The sequence below is a fragment of the Trachemys scripta genome, chromosome 2, assembly GCF_013100865.1.
Source record: "Trachemys scripta elegans isolate TJP31775 chromosome 2, CAS_Tse_1.0, whole genome shotgun sequence".
In the NCBI taxonomy this organism is placed as follows: domain Eukaryota; kingdom Metazoa; phylum Chordata; order Testudines; family Emydidae; genus Trachemys; species Trachemys scripta.
In genome coordinates, this window is record NC_048299.1 from 121,372,613 (window position 1) to 121,392,286 (window position 19,674).

The window sequence follows — 19,674 nt, forward strand, 5'->3', positions numbered from 1 at the left end:
GAAAAGTGCCACCATTAGTGGAAGAGAACAATCAGCATTTTTTTTTATTAGCAAGTTGCCAGGTTCATTTGTTTAATGAGAACGAAAGGGAAAAAATAGCCTCTTAGTGATTAAAGGTTGGTTTCAATGAGAGACTTAATGCAGACTTTGATTCAGTGGAATTCTTCAACTAGATATTTTCATCTGCACTTAAACTCAACAAGATTGAATTTGTACTATTTGGTAAAGTGATCTCTTGAATTTCCTGCTTCTTGTTTGTAGCAATGAAAATCAGAGAAAATATTAGAAATGAGAGAGAAGCATACGTTTCAGGAGTTTAGAGTTTCTATACAAACATTTTATTCAGTTTGTCTCTGTTTCTTCTCTGAATTTTCTGTTCAAACTAACCCAAAAGAGGACCTGTTGAAATACCAAGAAAATTATTCATCAATATTGTCATCCGTCAATGAATGGTGTTCTATCATTGGGGAGAAAAATGGAACAGCTGACTCTGCTTCAGAGAGAAGCCCAGTGGGCAGGTGCTGGGAATCAGCTGACACGGTTGAACAGTACCTCGTACTGGCCCACACTCTCAGCTGGATGATATAAAGGAGGGTCCCAGCTCCCTGAGAATGTGGGAGGAACTAGATAGTATATGGGCCTGTAATCAGGCTGTGGAAAAACCTGGTTAGTAGCTACTGGAGGTAGCATAGTGGTTCTAACATCTCTCCTGTATGGCTGTGAGATGTGGACTCTTTATAGATGTCATATTAAACAGCTTGAGCCATTTCACATGTGCACCCTCTGCTCAATAATAAGCATTTGCTGGCAGGACAGAGTGTCCAACATTAAGATTCTTGAGAGAGCAAACACAACCAGCATTGAGTAAATGTTATTGAAAGCACAACTTAGGTGTACTGGGCATATCATCAGAATGGAAGGCCACCATCTCTTAAAACAGATCTTATCTATCCAATCTAACAGATGGGGGTCTATAATGGGATGGATGCATGCCAGAATACTCTTTTCAGGCAGGACCTCAATAAGGGTTATGTTTGTGCTCCCCAAAGGGTTAACACCCAGGCCAAGCTTGAGTAGTATGTTGGGGTTTGGGGTCCCTGATGGAAAGGAAGGAGGAGGGGGGAAGTTCCCTAACTTGCTTTACCTGTGGTCAGAAACGCCATGGGTACAAAGATTGTCCCCAAATGCAGTGTTACTATACCCAAGCCTGTGCCTCAGAAACGAAGGGAGAGCCCCTCAGCCTGCAGGAGTATGTTCTGTCAGTCACCATAGTTGAAATCACAGTGTTGGACCTTGTGGATTCTGATTCAGGGCTGACATTCATACAGGGGCAGTTGTAGGACTGATGAATGAAATTGTTTTTAATTGTTTACTTTATTAATGTAACTTCATAAGTAAAGTTTTATGAATGAAACAATATTCATTCATGAAACCGGTTACCCCAATAACTGGCTAATTAACAGCTAAGATGCTTGTTAAGAGCCATAGCTGTTCAGTCAGCTGCCTTTGTAAGTTTCACTATCAATCCAATTCCTGCTTAAATCACTGAGACTTGCACTGTTTCAGTATTGTAATTTCTGTTCACCATTTATTACACTTGCCTACAGTATAATTTCTGTTCACTGTTTGCCATCCATTATACTTGTCTATATTGTAACTTCTGTTCACTGTTTGCCATATTGTAATTCAAACCCCATTTTAAAATGCTTACTCCATTTTGTAAGGGCTTGCTGCAACCTTCATTTTTGCAAACCCTGCTGTAATCTTATTAGTTTAGTTTAGATGTGTGAATGAGGTATGTATGGCTGATGGAATCAACCTCCAGCCCCAGCCTGTCCTGATTAAATAGAGTTCAAACATCAACGGCTGAAGATGCAGACAAGAGCCCTAACAAAAGGCTCCCCCCTAAAAAGAATCCCCCCTAAAAAGAAAAGGTACAATAGAAGGAAGATCAAAGCCCAGTCCAAGGCTGAAAGTCATGTCTGCAATTGATGGGTGATCAATCACCAAACCCAGAGGCAGCATGACACGGCAAGACCTATAGACTCTGGATTCAAACTAAAGCCTACAAAAAGGATGGGTGAGATGGAAAACTTTGGAGGAGGGTAACATTCTGCTGCCAACATGGAAGGGCATCGGTGCATGCCCAAGAGAGACCCAGCTCGTCCTTGTGCCCAGCTTTCCTGGCCAGTTAGCCACCACAAGCTATGAACCCAAGCTGCAAACTCAAGCAGGACTGTTAACTATGCAGCAGCTGCAGAACATCTGATGGATGTGTGTGTTTGTGTGTGTATAGGTATTAGGTATAATGTGTGTGTATAAGGATTAAGATATTAGTTATTGGTCATAAATCAAATTGTTATCATAATAAATGTGGCATCTTTATCTTGTCCCCTTTAATAAGATCCTGCTAGTTTTTATTGGTATAACACAGTTGGTAGCTCCTGCGGCTCTCTGGGATGCAGGATGGATATATGAGGGCTGAATTCATGGAAATGTCCCCACAACCAAGGTTAGATTGACTGTGGGTGCACAAGAAGCTGGCTTGATGATGTCTGTAGCCTGTCATTGGCCATGGTGGTGGTAGGCCAAGATAGGGGCCTTGTAGCCAGTCACCCAATGGCAGCAATTAAGGCAGGATCAGAACCCACTCTTGGCACCCAAGGGGAATATAAAGTAGAGGAAGTCCTTCCCTTTTCCAGCCCAGAGCTGTTTTGTCTGAAACCCAAGTCAGAAGAAGAATGGCGTTGAGCCTGAAGAAAAGCACTTGGGGCCCATGGGGTTCCTGGGAAGAGATCAGGGAAGAGCACTGAGGTGCAGTGCAATTTGGATTTCTCTGGGGGTCTAACTACCAGAACTGGGTGATTAGGATAAAACATACTGGCTGTGGACTAGGGGCCTAACTTTATTCAGATTCAGAGTAGGGCTTCAGTGTTCAGCCCATTAAATGGCTGACAGGTTAGGGCATATGGGGTATTAGTTGAACCTGTCCAGTACTCCCAGTACCCCCATTTTGAACTAGAGTGGGTTCTTTTGATGAGGGTAACAAACAGACTGAAGTCCATAGAGCCCAGCTCCTCATCCCCAGCCCAAACCAGAATCAGGTGTTAAAATTGGCCCATTGTGTACCTTGGTTCATCTACTTGGGGGTGGAAAAGATGGAGTGGAGGGTACTGGCCTGTTATTTTTGGTAGAGTATTTACAGAGATATCAAGGATTATAATATTTCCTGCCCAGAGTGCCAATTACAAAATGATGGGGTCTAAATTAGCTGTTGCCACTCAAAGATCTTGGAATCACTGTGGATGGTTCTTTGGAACCATCTGCTCATTGTTCTGTGGCAGTCAAAAAAGCTGACAATGTTAGGAATTATTATGAAAAGGATGGATAATAAGACAGAACATAACTTAATGCCACTATATAAATCCATAGTACAGTCCAAGGCTCGACTACTGCATGCAGTTCTTGTCACCATCTCAAAATAGATATATTAGAATTGAGAAAGACACAGAGAAGGACAACAAAAATTATTAAGGGTATGGATCAGCTTCCATATGAGGAGAAATTTAAAAGACTTGGCTTGGTCAGCTTAGAAAAGAGATGAATAAGAGGCATAGAAGGGGATATGAGAAAGGTTTATAAAATTCAAGAAAGTGAATAGGGAAGTGTTGTTTTACTCTTTTATGTAACACAGGAACCAGGGGTTGTCCAATGAAATTAATAGACAGCAGGTGTAAAACAAACAAAAGGAAGTACTTCTTCATACAATACACAGTCAATCTGTGGAACTCGTTGCCAGGGATGTTGTGAAGGCCAAAAGTATAACTGGGTTCAAAAAAGAATTAGATAAGTTCATGGCTATTAGCCCAGATGATCAGGGATTCAACTCCATGCTCTAGTTTTCACTAAGCCTCAGACTGCCAGAAGCTGGGACTGAGTGATTGCCCTGTTCTTCTGTTCATTCCCTCTGGAGCACCTGGCATTGACCACTGTTGGAAGATAGTATACTGGGCTAGATGGATCATTCGTCTGACCCAGATGACTATTTTTAATTAGTGGGCAGCAGACTGGCCCATACGGGATCCTTAGTCTCCATCCCACTAGTGTTTGAATGGCTTGTGGTAGATCTCATAGGACCCTTACAACCAAATTCAAGTGGGTGTCAATTTGCAGACTATGCCATACAGCTTCTGGAGGTTGTGACTAATGAGCTACTGGATGTGTTCTCCAGCGTAGGGATTCCAAGAGTTATCCTAATAGATCAGACCACAGTCTACATGTTGCAGCTTATGCAGGAGGCATGGTCTCCTCTGAGGGTGCACTCAGAAGAACCTCTGTCTGCCACTGGCGAATGGACGAATGGATAGAAAGGGTTAAAATCATTACAAGAGATGCTATGAAAATTCATAATGAATGAGTCCCAGAATTGAGCCAATATGTTACTCCACCTGCATGCAGTCAGGAAAATCCCACAATCTTCTACAGGTTTCTCACCTTTGTGAATTACTATATGGGAGGCAGCCCTTGGGGATACTAGACGTCCTACAGCAGTAGTTCTCAACCAGGGGTCTGGAGAGCAGGTTTCAGGGAGGCCTCCAAGCAGGGCCAGAGTTAGACTTGCTGGGGCCCAGGGCAGAAAGCTGAATTCCCACTGCATGGGGCTGAAGCCCAAGTCTCTGAGCCCTGTCACCCGAGGTTGAAGCTGAAGCCTGAGCAATGTAGCTTCATGGGGGCCACTGTGGAATGGGGCCCCAGGCAATTGCCCTGCTTGCTACCCCCTAAAGTCGCCCTGGCTTTTATATGCAGAAAAACAGTTGGGCAGTGGAGTTTTTATAGCATGTCGGGGGGGCTCAGAAAGAAAAAGATTGAGAACCCCTGTCCTACAGGAATCATGGTAAGAACAGGATACCACAACCCTTAATGTGATTTAATATGTCTGTAAATTAAGGGAACCCCTAGATCTGGTAGCAAGCTTTGCCAAGGAGACCTTTCAGGTACCACAGTGCTCCCAAGAATAATGCTATAATAGAAATGCCTGCCAGTGGGTTTAACAGTCAGTATCCTAAGTGCTTTTGGTGCTTTCCCCCTCTGAAAGAAAGCTGCTGGCAAAATGCCAGGGCCCTCTTGAGGTCCTGAGGCATATTGGGAAAGAAAACTATGAAATATGTTTGGTAGGGAGTGACAGGACTCCCAATATACCATGTTACCAAGCCTAAGAGGTTTGTTTTATTTAGTTCCCGGATATAAGAACTGGACTTAAAACCTCAGGAGGCCATCCCAGAGGCATATGGTGAGATATCCCTTGCGGAAAATCTATCCCAGGCACAACAGGAGGAAGCCAGAGAGCTGGTTAGTGACTGTGTTGATGTTTTCACTGCCAGATGCAGGGCAATCCATTTGATAGAACATCACATTAATCTTAAACCCGGCAGTTCCGTCCAGAAGGGACATGTAGTGAGTCCATATGGGTACCAACTGGGAGGTGGGTGGGCTTGCCCGCCCACTTCTAAAGGCCCCTCCCCTAGCCTAGCAGGAGGGACCACTGGACCCAGGAACCAACTAAATCCTTGGGACAACTAATGAAAAAACAGGGAGTGAAGTGATGGTCAAAGGTTAAAAATCAGGGTGCCAGATGAGGACACCGAGCAGAGAACCCCGGACAGCGCCCACTGCTCCTCAAAGGTGTCGAGGGAGCCAGCGGAGGCTGCCCAGTGGAACTCTGCCCAGAGACGTGAGACCAGGGAGGTATGCAAATAGGCCCCACAACCGCAGAGCACCCCCTTGTCTAACATCCTCTCCCTGGTATTGTAGATGGTAAGTTTGGCTAAAGCCAGGAAGAGGTTGACGAGGAGGTCTCGCGACTTGGTGGAGCCAAGGATAGGGTGTGCGTAAATGAATAGGTGTGGGTAAAAGTGCAGCCAGAACCTCAACAGGAGGTTCTGGAGGAGCCGGAACAGGGGCTGCAGCCTGGCGCACTCGAGGTAGGCGTGCGCCAGGGTCTCCCTCACGCCGCAAAATGGGAAGGCCTCGGGAACAGGGGTGAACCGCGCCAGGTACACGCCCGTACTCACGGCTCCGTGAAGGAGCCGCCAACCAATATACCCGGCGGGCCTTGGTACTAAGGTGGAATAAGGCTGGCCCACCGGGGCTCCTCACGCTCCACAGGCGTTAGATAGTCCCACCATTTGGTGTCAGGGCGGGACGCAAGGGTGAGGAGATGCAACGTGTGGAGCACAAGCGTGTACAGGTGGTCTCTGGATGCAGTTCGAAACCAGACCGGCTGCAGAGCATGCATCCAGCTCGGATTATAGGAGCGGGGGAGCCGTGGGGGCTCACGGAACAGGGGCCTGATAAAAAGGTCCGGAGGGCCCGGGGTGAGGGGTGGGCGGGGAGCGCCCTCCCGCAGGGCCTGCCACAGGAAGCTGAGAGAAGGGGGCGACAAGGCAGCGCCCACCTCCTGGAGTACACGCAGAGGGTTCGCAAGGGTGGAGAGCCCCATGCGCCGGCCAAGCGCGCGGGGATCCACCCAGTCCCCCCGGCGTAGTCCAGGAGGTCTCCAACCCTGGTGGTTTCTGCCAGGACCAACCTCCGGCTCACCCAGGGAGACTCCGCCACCTGCACACGGAGATCGGGGTTGTGCAGCAGGGGCTCCGCGAGGAGGTCCGCGCCCTCGGTGGCCACAATGGACCTGGTCGCCGAAAAAAGCTTCCAGGTCCGGAGGATGTCCTGGTAGAAGACTGGCAGCTCCAAGAGGTCTCGCGGAAGACCTCTCGGGTGAAGGAAAAGGAGCTGCCGGTCGTATCGGAGCCCTCGGAGGCGGCGGAGGAAGGCGTGTGCTAACGTGCTCCACGCCGGACTACCTGCACCATAAAGGAGCCTCTGCAGAGCCTGGAGGTGGAAGACATGGACCTTGCTATGAAGGCAGACCCTGTCCTCCCTCCTCCAGGGGAAGACTCAGAACTCCTGCAGAGACCCAGTGCAGTCCCGGCCAGAAAAACTCCAGGGCCGTCCTCTGGAGCCTGGCCAGGAACCCCAGGGCTGGGCTCAGGGTGTTGAGCCGGTGCCAGAGCATGGACAGGACGAGCTGATTCAGCACCAGCGCCCTCCCTCGCAGGGATAGACACCGGAGCAGTCCTGTCCATCTCTGCAGCCACTCACCCACCCTGACCTCTAAATCCTGCCAGTTCTCCGGCAGAGAAGGATGCGTGGCAGAAAGGTAAACGCCGAGATAGAGCAGAGGACCCGCACTCCACCAAATGGCTTGAAGCGCGGGTGGGAGGGAGCTCGCCTGCCACCCGTCCCCAACAACCAGGCCAGAGCTCTTGACCCAGTTGACCCGGGAGGAGGAGGCCGCCGAGTAAATGGCCTGGCAGGCCTCCACCCGCACTAGGTCCCCCGGGTCCTGGACCACGAGGAGCACGTTGTCGGCGTACGCCGACAGGACCAGCCGCAGCTCCGGCTCCCGAAGCGCCAACCCTGCCAACCTCCAACGGAGGAGGCAGAGGAAGGGCTCAATCACCAGAGTGTAGAGCTGGCCCGAGAGGGGGCACCCCTGACGTACTCCCCGCCTGAAGCTGACCGGCCCGGTCAGGGTCCAGTTGAGCCTGACCAGACACTCCGCCTCAGCGTACAGCATCAGGAGAAAACCCACAAACTGGGGCCCAAAGCCGAACGTTCGCAGAGTGCCCAGGAGATACCCGTGGTCCATCCTGTCAAACGCTTTCTCCTGGTCCAGGGACAGGAGGGCGAACGACAGACCAGCCCTACGCGCCAGCTCTAATAGGTCCTGGACCAGGTACAGGTTGTTAAAGATGCTCCGGCCCGGGACGGTGTAGGTCTGGTCGGGATGGACCACGTCCGCCAACACGGACCCCAGCCGCAGCGAGATCGCCTTCGCTACAACCTTATAGTCCGTGCTGAGAAGCGAGACGGGACGCCAGTTTCATAAATCGCGGAGGTCCCCCTTCTTCGGCAACAGGGCGAGCACAGCTCGCCTGCACGAGAGAGGGAGGACCCCGCTTTGCAAGGAGTCAGCCCAGACGGTGACGAGGTCTGGGCCGAGGACATCCCAGAACACGCGGTAGAACTCCACGGTCAGCCCGTCCATGCCCAGAGATTTGTTAGTGGGCATGACCCGGAGGGCTGCCGAGAACTCGGCCAGAGAAAGAGGCAGCTCCAGCCTGTCTCGGTCGCCCGCGCTGACCGTCGGGAGCCCGGTCCAGAGCACCCTGCGGGCCTCGGCGTCGGTCGGATCTGGGGAGAAAAGAGCGGCGTAGAAGGCCCTGGCCCTGCCACGCATCTCCTCCGGATCCGTGAGGGGGACACCGTCCTCCACCAGGAGGCAGGTGACATGCTTTTTGGCCCCCCCCTTTTCTCCAGGGCGTAGAAGAAGTGGGAGCCGTGATCCATCTCCCGAAGGAGACGGATGCGGGATCGAACGAACGCGCCCCGGGCCCGGTGGTCTTCCAGGGCCCGGAGCTCCTCCCGCTTCTCCCGGTATGCCGCGCAGAGGGGTGGATCCTCGGGACCGGAGGCCAGACGCCTCTCCAGCTCCAAGACCTCCCGCTCCAACTGCCCTATCAAAGCATCTCGCCGCCGGCTGGCGCCCCGGGCGTAGTTCCGGAAGAAGAGCCGCGCGCGGACCTTCCCCACGTCCCACCACCGCCGCGCCGAGTGAAAGGCGCACCGCTGCCCCCGCCAGGCCAGCCAGAACTCCCGGAAGGACGCCACGAAGCCCACGTCCTCCAGCAAACTATTATTAAAATACCAATAGGCCGTCCCCGGCCGCTCGGAACTGAGAGAGGCCGTCACGGTCTGTAGACAACGGGAATTCGACAACCCCGGGGGCAGCAGTGAAACCAGAGGTGGCAGGGAGAGACACCTCAGGGACAGGATCGGGGGCAAGGGCGAGAGTAGGGGCGGGGCTCGAGGCGGGAACAGGGACTTGGGCAGGAGAGGGGACAGGATCAGAGACGGGAACGGGGACAGGCTCCCCATCTCCCGCTGCCAAGCCGCTAGACTGCGGCTCCCCTCGGCTAGGATCTGCATCCGAGGGGTTGGAGACAGCAGGGACAGAGGAAGCCTCAGGGGCAGGAATGGTGGAAGGGGCGGGATCGGGGGCAGGAACCGGCCGCTCAGCAACAGCCGTCGCCCCGAGCTGATGGGTAGGGTCAAGGGTTCTCCCAACACTAAATCGGGGGCAGCAGAGTGGGGCGAGGAACAGGGAGCAGGAGGGGGGGGCAGGACTAAGCCAGCGCCGGGATCGGGGCCCGCTGGCGGAGGGTCGTCCTCCCCCTGGGTAACCGGGGTCAGACCTAGGGCCTCGATCTCATCGAAGATGGAGGCGAAAGCGGTCCCCTCGGCCCCAGCGACCTCTCCGCCAGTCATGGAGACAAAGGCCGCCCCGGCATCGGCGGCGGCGGCGGGGGGCACGGACGGAACAAGGGCCGGGAGAACCGCTACCGAAGCCTCCTCAGGTGGGGGCTCAACAACGGGGACAGGAGTTTCCCCAGCCGCTGCCACGGCATCCACGGTCTCCATGGCCGGCGCCTCCTGCTGGGCACCGTTTGGGGGCGTGGTAACAGAACGAACAACTTCAGCCCCCCGCAACATCTTTCGGGGGGCCTGCTCTCCCTCTTCATCGGATGGGAGGGAGAGAGCCCGCGACCTGCGGGCGCCACGCTTCCCCTGGACGGTCACCCAGCCCTCCGAGGTGGAAGAGGAGGTGGAGGGCCGGTCAGCAGGGGCAGGGCCAGAGGGCAAGGGCGATGGTTTCGGGGCTCGGGGTGGCAGGGGCGGGACAGCAGGGGGGAGGAAAACCTCCCCCTGGGGCGGGCTCTTCCCCGCGGCCGGCGGAAGCCGCCCCGTGGCCGGCGGAAGCCGCCCCGCCCTCTCCTCCACGTGCCCCGCCGAGCTAGGTTCGACGGGGGCAAGGCCCGCCCACTCGGCCATCTCTGCGGCCAGAGCGGGAGTCACGGCAGAAGGAGGAGGGGCGGCGGCAGCAGGGGTAGCCAAACCGCCAGGGTCACCGGCGACGACAGGGCCAGCGCCCTCTCGGGCCCCGGGGGTCCCGGATGCCCCTCCGGGCCGGGCCAGGGGACAGTCCCTCCGGACATGCCTCGGCGCTCGGCACAGGAAGCACCGGGCCTCCCCCGTCGAATAATGGGCCCGGTAGTGGGCCCCCTGGTAGGGCACCAGGAAGGACCCCTCGAGTGCCACTCTGTCACCCGCCGCCGGCGGCAGCTGGAGCTGGACCTGCCGGCAGAAAGGCAGGATGTGACGGAGGGCGGGGTCCTTACAGCCCAACGAGAGGGCTCAGAATGGAAATGGGCTTCCCCAGGGTGGAGAGGGCAGGCAACAGGGCAGCTTTGGGGAGGTAGGGCGAGATGGAGGTCAAAACCACCCGCACGCCCAAGTCCTCCAGGGGTTCCAGGGGAACAAACACGCCCCCCACCGCCAGGCCCCTTTCCACCGCCTCCTGCGCGGCGGCCTCCGACGCCAGGAAGAACACAGCCTTCCCGTACATTTTGGAGGCCACCACGATGGCCATAGGCCCCCACCACCCTCGCCAATGCCCGCGCATAGGTCTCGATGTGGGGCGAGGCAGGCACCAGGTGGCAGCGGACGCCGTGCCTCCTGGTTAGCAAGGGGAAGGGTCCCCGGCCACCAGGGATGGGTCCAGAGGCGGCGGTCGGGGTGGATGGAGCGGTGGCACATGGAGGGGCGGTGGCCACCTGGGCGTACGCTCTGGGGGCCCGAGATGGAGCGCTCCCAGAGCTGGTGAAAGGGACGGCAGGAGAGGGAGGGGACGCGGCAGGAGAGGGAGGGGACGCGGCAGGTGTCAGGGCCGTGGCGGGGAGGGCAGCCCCGCCCGCAGGAGGTTTGGCCGTACGGGCGGGGCCCTTGCCCTTCTTTTTTCCTTGGCCCTTCCTGCCGGTGGAGGAGGCAGCCGTGGCAGAGGCGGAGTCTAGGCCAGGGGCAACCAAGGGGTCAGCCACTGGGGCGGGTGGGGGTAACGGGGAAACGACGGGGTCAGCAGAGGCAGGGGCGGGGGCAGAGGGAGGGGCAGGAGCAGGGTCCTCTGCCATGAGGGCTCAGAGAGGCCAAATATGGGGATATGGGGGGGGGAGGTAACAGGCAGCCGCTCCTCCCCTCTAGGCAAAACGTAGGGGAGGAGGGTCCAGCAGGAGGGACGGGGCAATATGGGGGGTTATGGGGAAGGGGCTCCTCCCTGTTAGGCTGCAGGAAGGGAAGGAGGGCGCCCCTGGGGTGGGTGGCAGGGGAATAAGGAAAAAGCAACCGCCCCTCCCCGCTAGGCTGCAGGCTGGGAAGGAGGGCGCCAATGGTGGGGCACACAGGGGCAGAGAAGGGGGGGTACACGTGCTAGAAAGGGATGCTGGCTCCTCCAGCTGCACGGGGGGGGAGGGACTACAGCATCAGAGGAAAAACTGTGAACAGTGCGAGGGGGGTGACCAAAAAGGGGCACAAGCGCTTATGGGGAGAGCATTGGCGCACAGGCAAAATATACCAAATGGGGGGGAGGGTAGGGCAAGGGGCAGCAAAAGGAAAAACCAAGGGGGCAGGCAAAGTCCAGGAGGGAAACTTCAAAGACAAGGGCGGGGCAGGCAACCTAACCATAGCTAAAGTTTGGGGCGGGGCAAGCAACAAATGCTGAAGGGCTAGGGCGGGGCAAACAAACTAACAGGGAGGCTCAAAGCAGGTAACGGGCGGGGGAGGGCCAACTAACACAGGGGAACCACAGGGAGGGGGCCCCACCAGCCAAACGCAGCGGGGGGGCAGGATAAGTCAGAGGTGGGGAGATGGGTGCGCCCATGGCGCCAGTGTAACTCAGTCTTTGCTGCTCACTGCTGCAAACAAACACAGTCCCAGGTGGTAGAAACAGGGCAGGGGCAGCAAACAGACCCATCGAGGGGTGAAGAGCAGGTTCAGGTGGTACGTGGGGCGGTGGGCAGCGGTGGGGTCAGCGGCAGAGGGGGAGCAGATGGACGAGGGGGAGGGCTCCGCACCCCGCCCCCGCGTTCCCTTCAACAGCAACAGGAGTCACCACCACCCCAGGTGCAGAGATGTTCAAAGTTACTCAATGCTCAGTTCTTAAACAAATCCCCTCCACAATATCCCTCAACAAGAGCCCGGTCTCTTCTCATTCCTCGACAGCGGCAGCAGCTCCAACACAGCAGCAGCAGCAGCAGCAAGCAGCAGTCGGCCGGCCGGGCAGGCAGTCAGGCAGGAGGGCCCCCTAGATGGTGATGGGGCCTGTGCTTCTTCCTCCAGAGACGGGGGGCAGGCCGGTAATGGCCCCCCCCTACTCACTCAGCAGCAGCAGTAGTAGTAGGAGTAGTCCAGGGAGGGAGACTCCAGCCAGCAGCAGACCAGGAGACGAGGGAGACTCCAGCCAGCAGCAGCCCAGGAAGGGGGTCGGAGGAAGCGCTCCAGCCAGCCACAGTGGACTGATGCCTCCCAGTAGTGGGTCAGTATAGCTCCCTGTCTGCCCAGCACAGGGAGTCCCCTTACAGACACCTAAGTGGGCAGAGCCCATGCCACCTGTTCCCCCCCCGGAAGTTAAGGGGCGGGTCAGGAAGTATAAAAGCCGGCCGCCAGAGCTCAGTGAGGCCCCAGCCACCGCAGGGAGCAGATGTGTGGCCGGGAGCTCGTGGCTAGGAGAGCCCTGAGGCTGTTGCCCGGTCTGGTCAGAGCTGCCCTGAGCCCACTACGATGAGGAATCATGGGAGTCCACCTGCTCTCATCATTGGGAGGAGCCACTGGAACTCCCCCACACCAACCCTGAAGGCAAGATACCGCCAGAGCCCCTCTGCCCTTGTTGTTACCTGGAGGAGCTGCCTGACTCCAATTGGCTGGATTTCCCCAAGGAGCTGCTGGACCTGCTGCCAAGCCCCAGCCGGGAGGAACCCATGCTAATGGACTGGACTGGGCCCGGTGCCACAGACAAGGTAGGCCCTGAGGGGGAACCTGGAAGTAGCCCGGGGGTAGCTGACCCCGGTCAGGCTGCAGTCACATGTGAGCCGATGTCAGTGTGTTTCAGTCAGGACACCCCACTGACCCGCAGTGGCCGCTGCTAGGGCCCCGGGCTGGGATGCAGTGGAGTGGGTAGGCCTGCGTCCCCCCCGCCACCCTCTCACTCATGGGTGGCAGGCTTCCCCCTAACTGTGATACTGTTGCTCAGCCCCTGCACCAGAGGGCCTGTGTAGTGAGTCGGTGTGGCTCCCCTCCTGTCCAGGAGGGTCAAGCCCCGGCACGAACCTTCCACGTGGCACTTCCAGATACGTGAGTGTTTAAGGGACACTGTGTTCAAAAATCGATGCATGCTCTAACTGGAGGTAATTGAGGAATCCCATAGTGAATGGTGCAATCATACTAGTCTCAAAACCCAACTCCAGTGTATCTGGTTTAATTGTTGCAGTCTCCCATCATAGTCAACATATGAGAGTCCATTTGTTTCAGTTGAGATAAATGGACTGCCTGCACACTGAATGGATTTGAGTGGGAGGGTTTTGTGCCCTGGCAGGTCCCACTCTCTCATCCTAGCCAGACTAATGCCCAACTAGTAGGGAAAACTGCAACAAGTAGGGCAACTGGCAGGGATGCAGGTATTTAATCCAGAGCCAGGGGCAAATTTGCCACTTTGAGAAATTGTACTGCTATATACCAAAGGATAGCCACCTTAATCCATAGTTGGGATTTTTTACCTAGTCCTGCAACCATATGCTTTTATAATTCATCACCATGAGTCTGGAGACACCCATGTGGATAGTGAAAAAATCCCTTTTTTCCATGGGAAGGGGAGGTTGGTGGACAAAGGATGTGTCCCAGTCACCACTCCTGGAGGAAAGGCATGTAACAGGATGATCTGATTATTCCCCACTCCACAGCTGGGATAATCTCTGCTAGATAGCTACTGGAGGCTTCACCAGATAGTTATCTGTGTTACTTTTGCACATTTTTCTTTGTTTCTGAAGATAATCAGAGTCCTGAAGAAAGTGACAGAAGCTAACTGGACATGGCGGTTTGTCCCCAGATGGTGATTAGGACCACCAGTCTTCAAGCATATTTTAAAGAGAGCCTCTCCAAGTTTAACTTATTGAAACTAGGGCTGTCAAGCAATTAAACATTAATCATGATTAAATACATGGAATTTTATTATTAAGTGCAATTAAATAATTTTGGATATTTTCTACATTTTAAAATATATTGATTTCAGTTATAACACAGAATACAAATTGTACAGTGTTCACTTTATATTTTTTATTACAAATATTTGCACTGTAAAAAACAAAAGTAGTATTTGTCAATTCACCTAATACAAGTACAGTAGTGCAATCTCTTTACCATGCAAGTTGAACTTACAAATGTAGAATTATGTACAAAAAATAACTGCATTCAATAATAAAACAATGTAAAACTTTAGAGCCTACAAGTCCAGTCAGTCCTATTTTGTGTTTATCCAATTGCTCAGACAAACAAGTTTGTTTACATTTGCAGGACATCATGCTACCCGCTTCTTGTTCACAATGTCACCTGAAAGTGAAAACAGGCATTTTCATGGCACTGTTGTAGCAGGTATCATAAGATATTTACATGCTAGATACGCTAAAGATACATGTCCCTTCATGCTTCAGCCACCATTCTAGAGGACATGTGTCTATGCAGATGATGGGTTCTTCTCAATAACAATCCAAAGCAGTGTGGACTGATGCATGTTCATTATCATCTGAGTGAGATGCCACCAGCAGAAGATTAATTTTCTTTTCTGGTGGTTCGGGCTCTGTAGTTTCCACATTGGGGTGTTGGTCTTTTAAGACTTCTGAAAGCATGCTCCACACCTCAACTGTAGCAGCGCCCATTCCTGGCCCCTCCACAAATGCAGTCAGAGACCAACTGAAGTGCAGCACCCATGTTCTTTTATTGTTTGTGTCTGTTCCCACCACCTATTTACAGAGACCAACACTCTGGGAGACTACTAGCTTCGCAGCTAGCAGAGATCTAGAGCCCACACTCCTCCCTTTCCTGCCTCTTAGCCAGCTTTATAGGGCAGGCTGGCTACCCAGGCCGGCAGGTGGATCAACTCTAGTAATTAGGGCGTGGCCCTTCAGTCACACCAACTAATACCCTTCTTCTTCTGGAACAGGACTAACAGGGACCTGGTTTGCTTCTCTTAGCCAGCACCCTGTTACACCCCTCCCCCTTTAAGAGGCCTACCATCCGGCCGCCCTCGGACCACCTGCCTTTCGGCCCTTCCGCTTTTTACTTTTACTTGGGGTTGGGCTTTCTGCAGGGAAGGTTTCCTCTGGAACTGGCTGAGCCCCAGCCCCCTCCACCAGCGCTCGCTCTATCCCCCTCCAACAGAAGGTACACTGCGAAAGTAGTGGCGGCACCCCTAATTCTGCCTCTGCCTGCAGATCATCACACCAATTACATGGCGGCAGGGGCCCCAACCCCTGCTCCTCCAGTACTTGAAGGACGGGGTTGAAAGTTATCCCCTCACCCAGTAGGGTCTTCCCTGCCTCAGTTTCCCCCACATCTTCATGTGGGTTTGGGACCTCGTCCACAGGTGCCATTTCCTGGGGGCCCTTGGCAGGGCCCAGCCCTTCCCATGAGGGGCCTAAGCCCATGAGTTCCCCCAGGTAGGCCTCCCATGGACCCACCCACTCTGGGCTCAGTTGTCTAGGAGTTTCATTTGCCTTGACAGATCTAGGTCTGTCCCCAATTCCAACAGCTCCCTGGCTTGGGCAGCATGTCCCCTTTCTTCCTTCTTGGTAGTGAGCCCCAGTACCTGCCCACCACCACTGGATATGGTAAGCGCTCCAGGACCCCCCTTGCTTCCACCTGAAGCGGCCTTTCACTTCAAGGGGTACCTGGGCCACCTGGCAAAACTTTTGGTCACCATGTATACACCACAGGGCCATTCTTGCCCCCCGGACCAGCCAATGCAGTTTTATCAACGCCTGCTGTACAAGTGTACAGCCGGATGCTGTATCCGGCACACCGGCTTGGGGTTTTCTTCTCACTTTCACAGGAACAGTGGGCAGGTTCCATCCCCCTGTCTGTCCGTCTATCTGCATCCACCCACAAAACTCAGCCCACCTGCACTCCATCTCTGAGCAGTCCCGTTTTGTATGTCCCAGTTTGCCGCATTGCCAGCAGGTAAGCCTGGCTGATCGGTTGGGTGTCCCTTGGGGCTTGCCCCTCTTTCCTGGGGCCGCCCCAGAGGACGACTCGGGTAGTCTCCTCCCCGGCTCCCTATCCCTCCGGTGCCGGTCCTCCCTCCGGGGTTCCTCAGCCTCTATATACTGTTTGGTTAACCTCACCGCAGCCTCTACAGTCTCAGGCTGGTGCCGCCTCGCCCAGACCTGTATTGTCTCGGGGAGGCTTTGCAACAACTGTGCCATGACCACATGGTCCATAATCACCTCTGTGGTCCGTATCTCGGGCTGTAGCCACTGGGTCACCCAGTCCATTAGCCTCTGGGTAAAAGCGCAGAGCTGCACAGCTGCCATCCAGGGAGCAGCCCGCAGCTTCTGCCAGTAGCATGCGGCTGATAGGCCCACCTGGTCTACAATAGTAGCCCATATTGTACCATAATCCCAGGCATTTTCTTCACTCAGCACCATATAGGCGGCTTAGAGCCTTTCCCACCAGGTACAACACAAGTCGGAGGGCCCAGGTTGTCCTTTCCCACCTGATGCCTATGGCTACCTGCTCAAATGGCCCCAAGAATGCATCCAGGTCATCTGCCAGGCTCATCTTGGATAGTCCCCAGCCCAGAGCCTGGGTGCCCTCACTCGCTGCAGGACTCACCAGCTACTGTAGGAGCTGTGTGTGGGTGTTGGTCTGCTCCCTGATAAAGTCCTGCAGTCTTTGTTGTTTGTTCCACTTGCCAGGTCAGGCAGGCCTGCTTCTTGGTCTGCTGGAACAAGTAGACATCAACCAGGGCCTGCTGCATCTCCTCCTGCTGCTTCACCAGCCATTTTAAGGTCTCTTCCATCTTCAGGGCCACCAACCACAGTCACTGGCATCAGGATCCCAGACAAGCCCCCACATGTAGCAGTGCCCGCTCCTGGCCCCTCCACAAACACAGTCAGAGACCAACTGAAGTGCAGCACCCATGTTCTTTTATTGTTTGTGTCCGTTCCCACCACCTATTATTTACAGAGACCAACACTCTGGGAGAGTGCTAGCTTCCCAGCCAGCAGGGATCAGGGGCCCACACTCCTCCCTTTCCTATCTCCCCCCTGCTTCCTGTCTCTTGCTGCATCTCCTTCCTGCTTTATAGGGCAGGCTGGCTACCCAGGCCTGCAGGTGGATCCACTCTGGTAATTAGGGCGAGGCCCTTCAGCCAGCCCAACTAATACCCTTCTTCGTCTGGAACAGGGCTAACAGGGGCCTGGTTTGCTTCTCTTAGCCAGCACCTGTTACATCATCCCTCTCAGATTTTGGAAGGCATTTCAGATTCTTAAACCTTGGGTTGAATACTGTAACTATATTTAGAAATCTCATATTGATACCTTCTTTGCGTTTTGTATCCGAGGGGTAGCAGTGTTAGTCTGGATCTGCATCCAACGAAGTGGGCATTCACCCACGAAAGCTTATGCTCCAATACATCTGTTAGTCTTAAAGGTGCCACAGGACTCTGTTGCTCTTTGTGTTTTGTCAGATCTGCAGCAAAAGTATTCTTAAAATGGACAACATATGCTGAGTCATCATCTGAGACTACTATAACATGAAATATATGGCAGAATCCAGGTAAAATGGAGCTGGAGACATACAATTCTCCCCCAAGGAATTCAGTCACAAATTTAATTGATGCATTATTTTTTTAACGAGTGCCATCAGCATGGAAGCATGTCCTCTGGAATGATGGCTGAAGCATGAAGGGGCATACGAATGTTTAGCATATCTGGCACGTAAATACCTTGCAATGCCAGCTACAAAAGTCCCATGCGAATGCCTGTTCTCACTTTCAGGTGACATTGTAAATAAGAAGTGGGCAGCATTATCTCTCAGAAATGTTAACAAACTTGTTTGTCTGAGCGATTGGCTGGATGAGAAGTAGGCCTGAGTGGATTTGCATGCTCTAAAGTTTTACATTTTTTTTGTTTTTGAGTGCAGGTATATAACAAAAAAAATCTGCATTTTTAAGTTGCACTTTCACGATAAAGAGATTGTACTACAGTACTTGTATGAGGTGAATTGAAAAATACTGTTTCTTTTGTTTATCATTTTTACAGTGCAAATATTTGTGATTAAAAAAATAATATAAAGTGAACAGTGTACACTTTGTATTCTGTATTGTAACTGAAATCAATATATTTGAAAATGTAGAAAAACATCCAAAGTATTTAATAAATTTCAATTGGTATTCTATTGTTTAATAATGTGATTAAAACTGATTAATTGCAATTAATTTTTGAGTTAATCACATGAGTTAACTGCAATTAATCAACAGCCCTAATTGAAACCTAAATTCTATGAAAAGTCTAACATTGTATAAGCTCTAACAATGTACTCTATGCTCTAGTTCAGGGATCGGCAACCTTTGGCATGCGGCTCGCCGGGCTGGTTTGTTTACCTGCCACGTCTGTAGGTTCGGCCGATCGCGGCTCCCACTGGCTGCGGTTTGCCACTCCAGCCAATGGAGGTGGCGGGAAGCGGCGGCCAGCACATCCGTCGGCCCATGTCACTTCCCACAGCCCCCATTGGCCTGGAGTGGTGAACTGTGGCCAGTGGGAGCTGCGATCGGCCGAACCTGCAGACACGGCAGGTAAACTAACCGGCCTGGCCCGCCAGGGTGCTTACCCTGGCGAGCCGCGTGCCAAAGGTTGCTAATTCCTGCTCTAGTTCCATGTCTCTGTTCCCTAGGGGTTCTCAAACTGGGGGGGTGGGTTGTCTCAACCCCTCAGGGGCTCATGAGGTTACTATGGGAGGGGGTTACGAGCTATCAGCCTCTGCAGGTGTCGGGGCTCTGGCTGTAATAGTAATTGGCCAGAGCAGCTGGTGCTAGCAGTCTCTGGCAGCGGTCCCTGGGTGGCCAGACCAGCTGCTGCTCACTGGTCCCTGGGTGGCCAGAGCAGCCGCTGCTCAGCGGCCTCTTGCAGCTGGTGCTGCTGGCCCCCGGACACCACCCCCCGAGCAGTGGCCCTCCAGGGCGCACACCCTCAACAGTGCACCCTGCACCCTCCCCCCAAGATTTAGTCATGGGTTTTTATAGTATAAATCATGGACAATTCACAGGGCCGTGAATTTTTGTTTATTGTCCAGTATCAGAGGGGTAGCCGTGTTAGTCTGAATCTGTAAAAAGCAACAGAGGGTCCTGTGGCACCTTTGAGACTAACAGAAGTACTGGGAGCATAAGCTTTCGTGGGTGAGAACCTCACTTCTTCAGATGCAAGAAGTGGAAATCTCCAGAGGCAGGTATATATCAGTGTGGAGATAACGAGGTTAGTTCAATCAGGGAGGGTGTGGTGATCTGCTAGCAGTTGAGGTGTGAACACCAAGGGAGGAGAAACTGTTTCTGTAGTTGGATAGCCATTCACAGTCTTTGTTTAATCCTGATCTGATGGTGTCAAATTTGCAGATGAACTGGAGCTCAGCAGTTTCTCTTTGGAGTCTGGTCCTGAAGTTTTTTTGCTGTAAGATGGC